This window comes from Canis lupus, chromosome 19, assembly GCF_048164855.1.
Source record: "Canis lupus baileyi chromosome 19, mCanLup2.hap1, whole genome shotgun sequence".
Lineage (NCBI taxonomy): Eukaryota > Metazoa > Chordata > Mammalia > Carnivora > Canidae > Canis > Canis lupus.
In genome coordinates, this window is record NC_132856.1 from 36385819 (window position 1) to 36393761 (window position 7943).

Sequence of the window (7943 nt, forward strand, 5' to 3'; positions counted from 1 at the left end):
GCAAAGTCACCCTCAGTTGAGAACCACAGCTTTAGATGGAGGGACTGAGGACCTGAGCACTTGAGGAATACAGGCTAAGTATAACGGGGGACTGTTAACTTGCCCTAATTGAGTAATGAGCCAGAAAAGCCCCTTGCAAATGTTCCTGTGTAGAAATGGAGATGCAGCATCTTCCATAGGGCAGCTGGCTTAGCAATTAAGAACATAGATTGGATTCAAATCCTGGTACCAGCATTGGCTGTGTCACATTGGGGAAGTCTTATAACCTCTCTGTGCCCCTGAACCTTTGTCTTTAAAATGAGAGGTAGTATTATACCCACCGCTTAGAGTTGTAAAGATAAAACGAGTTAACATGTTTGGAGTGCTTAGAGCAGGTTCTAGTACAGTCAGTGCTCACTAGCTTGCTGGGAGGGCTAGAATAAGTCTGAAGGCTAAACCCCGCCCCCTCCAGGAAGCGTGAACCAGTTCTGCTTAACATTCCCAACAGTGGCCAGCTTGATGCTAGGAAGGCACCCTTAGTGTTTGGGGAAGTTGCAAACTTGCGGCCCACTGTCTACATCACATTTCAGATGGGTTTTGTTTGATTGGCAAAGCATTAAAACAATGCTCAAGTGAGTTGCCAGCAAGATGAGTACTTGCACATTCAAATTTGAATTTCTGGCTTGGAAAATGGGATGAGCTGGCCACCTGGATGCATGATATCACAGGTCCCCTGTAGCAACAATCAGCCGGATCCGAGCAGCGACTGCCCCTCTGAGCCAGGGTGGGGCATGTCCAGTTCACCAGCCATTTATGTCACCTAACAGTCCCCTGCAGTTTCTTGCACTTGTGATGGTTTTTAAAGGTGTTTTTCTTCTAAATCCGAGTTTCTAAACCTTACCATGGTTGCCATTTGGGACCAGATAATTCTTGGCTGGGAGGGACTATCTTATGCATTATAGCATGATTACTGGCATCCCAAGGCCTCTCTCCACGAGATGCCAATGGCACCTTCCCATTGGTGACAAGCAAAAATGTCTCCAGACATTGTCAAATGTTCCCTGGGGGGTGGGGTGTGTGTGGCAAAATCACCCTAGTGGAAGCCCATTGGTCGAAACCCAAAAGATCTGTATTTATAAGTTAGCCAATGAGGGTAAACAAAGAAATAAGACAAAAAAGATTAGTCTCTTGGAAGGAGATATTTGGCACATCACAGGAGCTCAATAACTAATGAGTGAATGAAAACCACATCCATTCTCCCGTTTTAGCCTCACCACCATTCTTGAATCTCTTTGATTGATCTTACTGTTCCTCCGCTGAAACATGGGCAGAAGAACAATTAGGCTTGATACTGAAATTATGTGATATCACCTGCAAAAGGCTACCTCCAAAGCCTAAAAATAGTAGCAGCTTAAGAGGGGGGATTAGTATCAAAAACAAAGGCAATAAATTATCAGCTAAATTTTTCTAACCAGCCTGCTGCCAGGAGCTTAACAAATGGGTGTCCCAGTTGATTTTCAATCTCGAGCTGCAATTTCTGAAGACCTTTCCATCACTCACAGACCCAGGGGATGCTCAACAGTAGGCGCGTCAAGGCCAAACAAGTTCGGGAGATGACAGACGATGGACTACTGCCCACTGGGAGACGTGCGATGTTCGTTGGCAAGTTGGCAATGCTAAAATCGAAGAGAGCGCGGAAACAAACCTGCTGCTTAACTCGGAGCCGGTCTGAGCTTTTGACTTCTGTTCCTTTAGCACCTGTTCCTATCCCGTGGGTCAGCTGGGAAGCGCTGGGGCTGCTTGCCCCTCCGTGTGACTGTGGGGACTCCTCCTACTGGGTCCAGAGCGGCCTGGCTTGTGTCCACGGCTGCCCCGGGGGATGCGGCGCTACCTGTGTTGCGGCTGGAGAGCTGGTGTCTGTCCCTCATGCCAGTGGAGGCTGGTCCCGGGTGGCAGCTCACCTGCTTCGTGGTGCGGCTCGTTAGGAGGGGAAGGATGTGCTCTGGAGACACAGAGGGACCATAAAGGTGAAGCAAAGGAAGAAAGGAAGGGAGATGGGGGGGGGTGGAGGAAGAGAGAGCGAGAGATGAAGGAAGCCAAGAAGGAGTCCAGATGTCCTCTGACCATCAGCTTCGGACAAATCTCCTTCCTAATAGATTTTAAAAAGTGAGATGGAAAAGCTATATTTGACAAGCATATCTTCTGTACCTGGCACTTGCTAAGGTGTTTTTTAAAAAGATTTTATTTATTCACCGAAGACACAGAGACAGAGACACAGGCAGAGGGAGAAGCAGGCTCCCCGCAGGGACACGATCCCAAGACTCCAGGATCACGCCCCGAGCTAAAGACAGATGCTCAACCGCTGAGCCACTGAGACATCCCCTCGCTAAGGGTTTTATCTTTCACTCCTTCCAATAAGATTTTCAAGCATCTTCTGAAGTAATGCTTATAAACCTTCATTTTATAGATGAAGAAATTTTATAGATGAAGTTTAAAGAGCTTCAGTTTGACCCGAGAGCCGATTTGTCCACCAAAAATTCATGCTCTTCGTTTACCGATATGGAGTTGATCCTGCAAGAGGGCTCTCTACCCAAAGCCTGCATTTCCCAGGTCCCCTCGCAGCTAGGTAGGGCCGAAGGGCAGGTTTCCAGCAATGGAATGTGAACAGAGGTGGTGTCTGTCGATTTTAGTGCTGGGAGGTTTGAGAAGCCAGTAAGTAGGAGTTCTCCGTGGCATCTTTCCCTTCCACCAGTTGGGAACAGCGGGCTCTGAAGTGCTAGGATGATGGAGCCAGGGCATGAAAGAAACCTGGGTCCTTGACCTCCCCACCCCCCCACGTGGAGGAAAGCCATGCACTGACCAGAAACTCCCTCCTCAGACTGGGACTAAAGTATAAAGTTCCATCAATTGACAGGCATCTCGGAGTTTGATAGAGCAATTAGTTATTCTCTACCCAGCACATTGCTCCCCCTGGTACTTCAGGCCACCTGTCATGCTCCCTTGGTCAGGACTCAGGTCGGTCACTGAGTCCCTGGACACAGTGGAAGGCCCTAAGCTGAAAAGTCACAGGTTGGGAAGGTTCCTTGCACAATTTCCCATCCCACCTCCATAGGACCCTGGCTCCCGCGAAGCATGCGGTTTCACCTGGAGAACTCCATCCTCTGGAAAGTCCAGACATGTCCTGACTCATTCACGTTCATTATCAAAGAAGGCTCAAACTTCCATCAACTGGGGTCGCTCCCAGCCATCTAAGAAAATAGGCCTCATTCAGTAAAGGCAGGGCCTTTCCCTGCTTCTGACATAGCTTGTGTGTAATTTGGGGAAAATTTCTTCCCCTTACTGAGCTTCCAATTTCCTTTTTGTTGTTGTTTTTTCTCTAAGGACCCTTCCAACTCATTTACTGCTTTATCATTTACTCAGCAGGAAGGGATATTTAATGAACACTTACTGTCTGCTGGGCACTGATTTAGGTGATGGCTACAGAGGTGAACAAAGCAAACATGGTCCAGCCCTGCCCAAGTAACCAGCAGTCAAGATGACAGGATATCAGGGAACAATGGGGTGCCGGAGGGAGCCTGGAGGGGAGGGCCAAACTCAGACTTGTATATCAAGGGTGCTCCCTGGAGAAAGGGACATTTTGCCTGAGCTCTTAGAGACAAGTAGGGACTATCTAGGTTAAGTGGTAGAAATATGGGTAATAGCATTCAAGGAAAGCTCTGCTTGTGCAGAGGACCTGAGGTAGGTCCATCCAAGGAACTGTGATTTGAGGGGTATGCCAGCTTGTGAAGGGGAAGGGGAATCACGGGGGATGAAGTTGGGGTGCATTGCAGCTCACACTGCAGTTAGGCAGGGCCTAGATATCTTCCTTAGGTGGATGGGAAGCCATGGGAAGATATTCAGCAGGGGTGGGGCATGTTCAGGACTAAATTTTGGGCCCTGATGAACTTCATGATCTTGGGGACATTTTGGTGTTGCATTGTCTTGGCTCAAAACCCTGCAATCCTGGGCTTCTAGCCCAACTTGGGATGGCCTTAAAGTCCCTGTAACCAAGAAGATTCTAGCCCCATGCTTGCCAACCTTTGTTCCACTAGTGAGACCTGCCGTAAGTTGTACCTCACACTCTTGTCCCAGGGCTGCCGTCTATGTGCACATTCCCCCCACCCACCGAAGGGCTCTCCTCATGCCACTCGCCTCAGATGCCAGAATCAGAGCTGTGCACACCAATGGTGACCCCCTGACAGTAATGTTGCTAAATCTGTGCCAGACTCAGTGCAAGAACCAATTCACAGGCTTCATCTCATTCACTCCTCCTAACAAGCTCATCAAATACGGATATGAACATCATCTCCATTTTACAGATGAGAAAACTGAGGCCAGGAGATATTAAGTCATTCCCTTTATAAATTTATTGCTGAATGACACACAGTAATTGCACCAAACCTTAGTGGCTTGAAACAATCACCACTGTATTTGCTTATGATCTTGTGGGTCAACAGTTTGGAATGGGTTAGCTGGGGTTCTGCTGCTGGTGCTTGGGGCCTGGCAGGTCGGCCAGGGGCTGGATAAATCCTACATGGCCTCACTCACGAGTCAGTGGTTGATTCTGGCTGCTGCCTGGGCTTTTCTCTTGATGTGATCTCTTAGTTTCAGGGAGGCTGGCCTGGGCTCCTTCACATCCTGGTACCACATTCCATGAAGGTGCGAAAAGAAGCTTCAAGGCCTCTTGAGACCTGAATTCATAAGTTACACTTCTGCAGCATTGTATCCGTCAGAGCATCCCAAGGGTAGTCCAGGTTCAAAAAGGTGGAGAACTAGACTCCACCTCTGGATCAGAGTGGTGGCAAAGGCATGTTGCAAAGGGGATCTGTACAAGGTCTCATTTGCTAGGGTAGCTTTGCAAACAGTCTTTCCGATGGGTCAAGATCCTAGAGTGTTTGGTGGTCTATCTCCCCTCTCTTCTGGGACAGCACCTGTAGTAGGATGCCCTTCTCTCATCCCTAGAAGCACGGTGCAGAGGGGAGGACAAAGAACTTGGAGTTAAGTAAGCCTGGCTCCAAGCTTTGCTTTTCTTAGCTGTGTGTCCTTTGGCTAGTTACTTACCTCTCTGAGCTTCATTCAGGATTCTTATGTGTAACATGAAGGAATGATAATGTCATACAGCGTTGGCAAGGATTGCTAAGTATGAAAATAAAGAGCCTGGCACCAAGGACGCACTCAAGTGCTAGTAGGGATGGTGATGGTGGTGGTGGTGATCCCTGGCATGGGGAGAAACCAGCCACATTCCATCACCGGCTTTCAATGACTCATGAGCCTCCCTGATTCAGCAGATTGCAGGACGCTCCCTTCAAGGCACTGGGAGGGGGCTCTTGAAGGCTCTTGATCAGCTTCAGGCTGGAGAAGCAGAGGGTGGGGAGTCAGAGGATGGGCTTAGCCTCAGCTCAGACATGCCGAACCCTCCCCCATCCATGGGAAACTCTGTGGCATGCCTTCCCATGTCTTAGGAGAGACCAATGACATGAGCAGGGTGGGGACTTACCTCCTCTTTACAGCAAGATTCTGAGGCTGGGAAGAGCAGCCCGGACTCCTGAATCCCAGGCACACCCTTCAGCGTACCTGACTTCACTTCCTGTGGGGAGCAAACTGTGCTCCCCTCCGGGCAAGCCACTAAGCTTCCTCTGGGCCTCAGTCTTCTTGTCCACGAAGTGGACATAAGAAGATCTGTGTAACCCACGGCACAGATTTATTAGCAACTGCTCCCGTTTACCAAGCACATAATATTTTTACTTCTATTATTTTGTTTGAACTCATAGCATCTGACGAAACGAAAGGATTCTGTCTCTAGTTTATAGAGGCAAGAGAAGCCTCAGCAGATTAAATATGTTGCCCAAACTATAGAGCTGATAAGAAGCAGAGCCAGGTCTCTCTGATCATAGAGCCCTTGTTTTCGCCCACGAGATGGTAGGGCCCCCGGGTTGCCGGGAAGAGAAAGATGGAAAGCTAGAAGTGCTAGAAATCTAACATTTCACTCCTGACCCAGGATCACCTGTGCTCGTTTGCAAGTTGAGGCCTTGAAAACGTCTCAGGGGTCTCGTGCTTGTGCCATCGGAGCGCCCCTGGGGGTGTCAGGCAAGGTTTCCCTCTGCCCGGGAACCAGCGCTGGGAGGATCCGGTATGTGGGCTTTATGCGCATGAAGGGCCCCAGCGGGACTCCCACTGTCTGGATTCTGACTGCACCCTGGCCACCACTTTGCTGTGTGACTCTGGGCAAATTCCTGTCCGTCTCTGGACCTCGTTATCTGACACGTGCACCGTGGTTTGGATGGGGTCACATGGCGAGTTTGACTTCCTGCAGAGCAATGTCGTAGCCCAGGATGAGGATTCTGTATCACGGTGGAGAACAGGACTTCGGGGCCTGACGTTTGTGAATAGAAGGGATGCCAAGGAAAGCTGGCCCACGTTGCTTCGGCCCAGCGGTAGTGTGATGTAGGGAAAGCTTCTCTTTGGCAAGCGGGCCTCGGTGCACACCCACACGCCCGCCACATCCACACAGGTGCCTCGCTCACATGGGGTGGGGGGAGGATAGGAAAAAACTGTGAGCTTTGGGCTCAGAAACGTGCAAAGCTGTTTCCTGGACCTTTCTGAGCTTTCATTTCCTCCTCTGTAAATAGGGGGGCAAACCATATCCACTGTGCAGGGGTTTTGTGCAGGGCCGAGTTCGTGGCGATGGGCATGGGGTAACTGCTCAATTAATGGAAGCCGTTATATGGTCATCTTCCTCCACAAGCCCTCCTGTCCGCCCCGGAGAGAGAAGCCTGATGGATTATTTAGCGGCAGGTAATTGATCAGTTAATCAGAGATGCTCTTCAGTGCACTGTCTGGGGGGCCGAGCGCCGGAGGAAAGGCTGGGAGAGCGGGCGGCGGCCGGCCCCGCAGCCTCTGGGGGGATTTCTGGCACCGGCCCGCGGATTGCCTTTCCGAGGGCCTCCCTGACTTCCACGATTCAGGCTGTGCAGGGGGCGGGCTGCTCTGACTCTTTCATTCCACCTCTCCCGGATGCCTCTGAGTGCCAGGCCTTTTGTGGGGTGCAGAAACGAGGAAGACTCCCTCCTGCCCGGGGGGAAGCTCCGGTTCTGCACGGGGGTCTGCTCCGGGGTGCAGTTTCGGGGCAGAAACGGGGAAGAAGACTCAACCCCGGCTTCCCCCGGGAGCCTCCAAGGCTGGCAGAGAAACCGCACTCCAAGCACGTTTTCAGCGAGTAGTGTAAACCACTTGAATCCGGGTCCGAAAACCAAGAAACCAGTTCTGAGTGTTTTCACCCCTCCCACCGCTTCCTCCTAAATTTCATTAGGGCTGACAATTTGTATATCCACTTACAGGGTAATGTGATTTAAATGGCTGACCGTAACTGCTCGAACCGAGTTTTCCCTGGGCGCGGTGAGCAGCGAGGCAGCTGGGGACGATCCCAGGGCGGTGGGGCCCGTCCCCATCGGTGCGGTGGCCTGCATGTGACTCGTCAGGCGTGGTGTTCACCCTCGGAGATGCGGGGACAGCCTCTTGGCTGCCTTCCCCCTTCACCCCACCATCACTTTTGTTCCTGGAGGCCCAGCGATCTTGGAGTTTTGGGCACGCAATAAAACATGCTCGACCACAAGGCCCCTCTCGAGCCAGGACTGCCGGAGGAGGAAGCCAAGTCCCTTGGCCGGACTGTCTGCATGGTGAGGCGCAATTGATAGTGTGTGTCCTGCTTCGTGGCTTTCCTTTTTGTTTTGGCTTTGTAACTAAAACAGAGCTGATGTCTCAGAAATGGGATGCTCAGTTTTATTTGATCCCCTATCAACATTTAACACACATTGTGTGTGTGTGTGTGTGTGTGTGTGGCAAGCAGTTAACGTATCATGGATTGAATTTGGGTTTGAATCCTCGCCCTGTCTCACTCGGTGACCTCAGGCATGTCATTTTCCCTC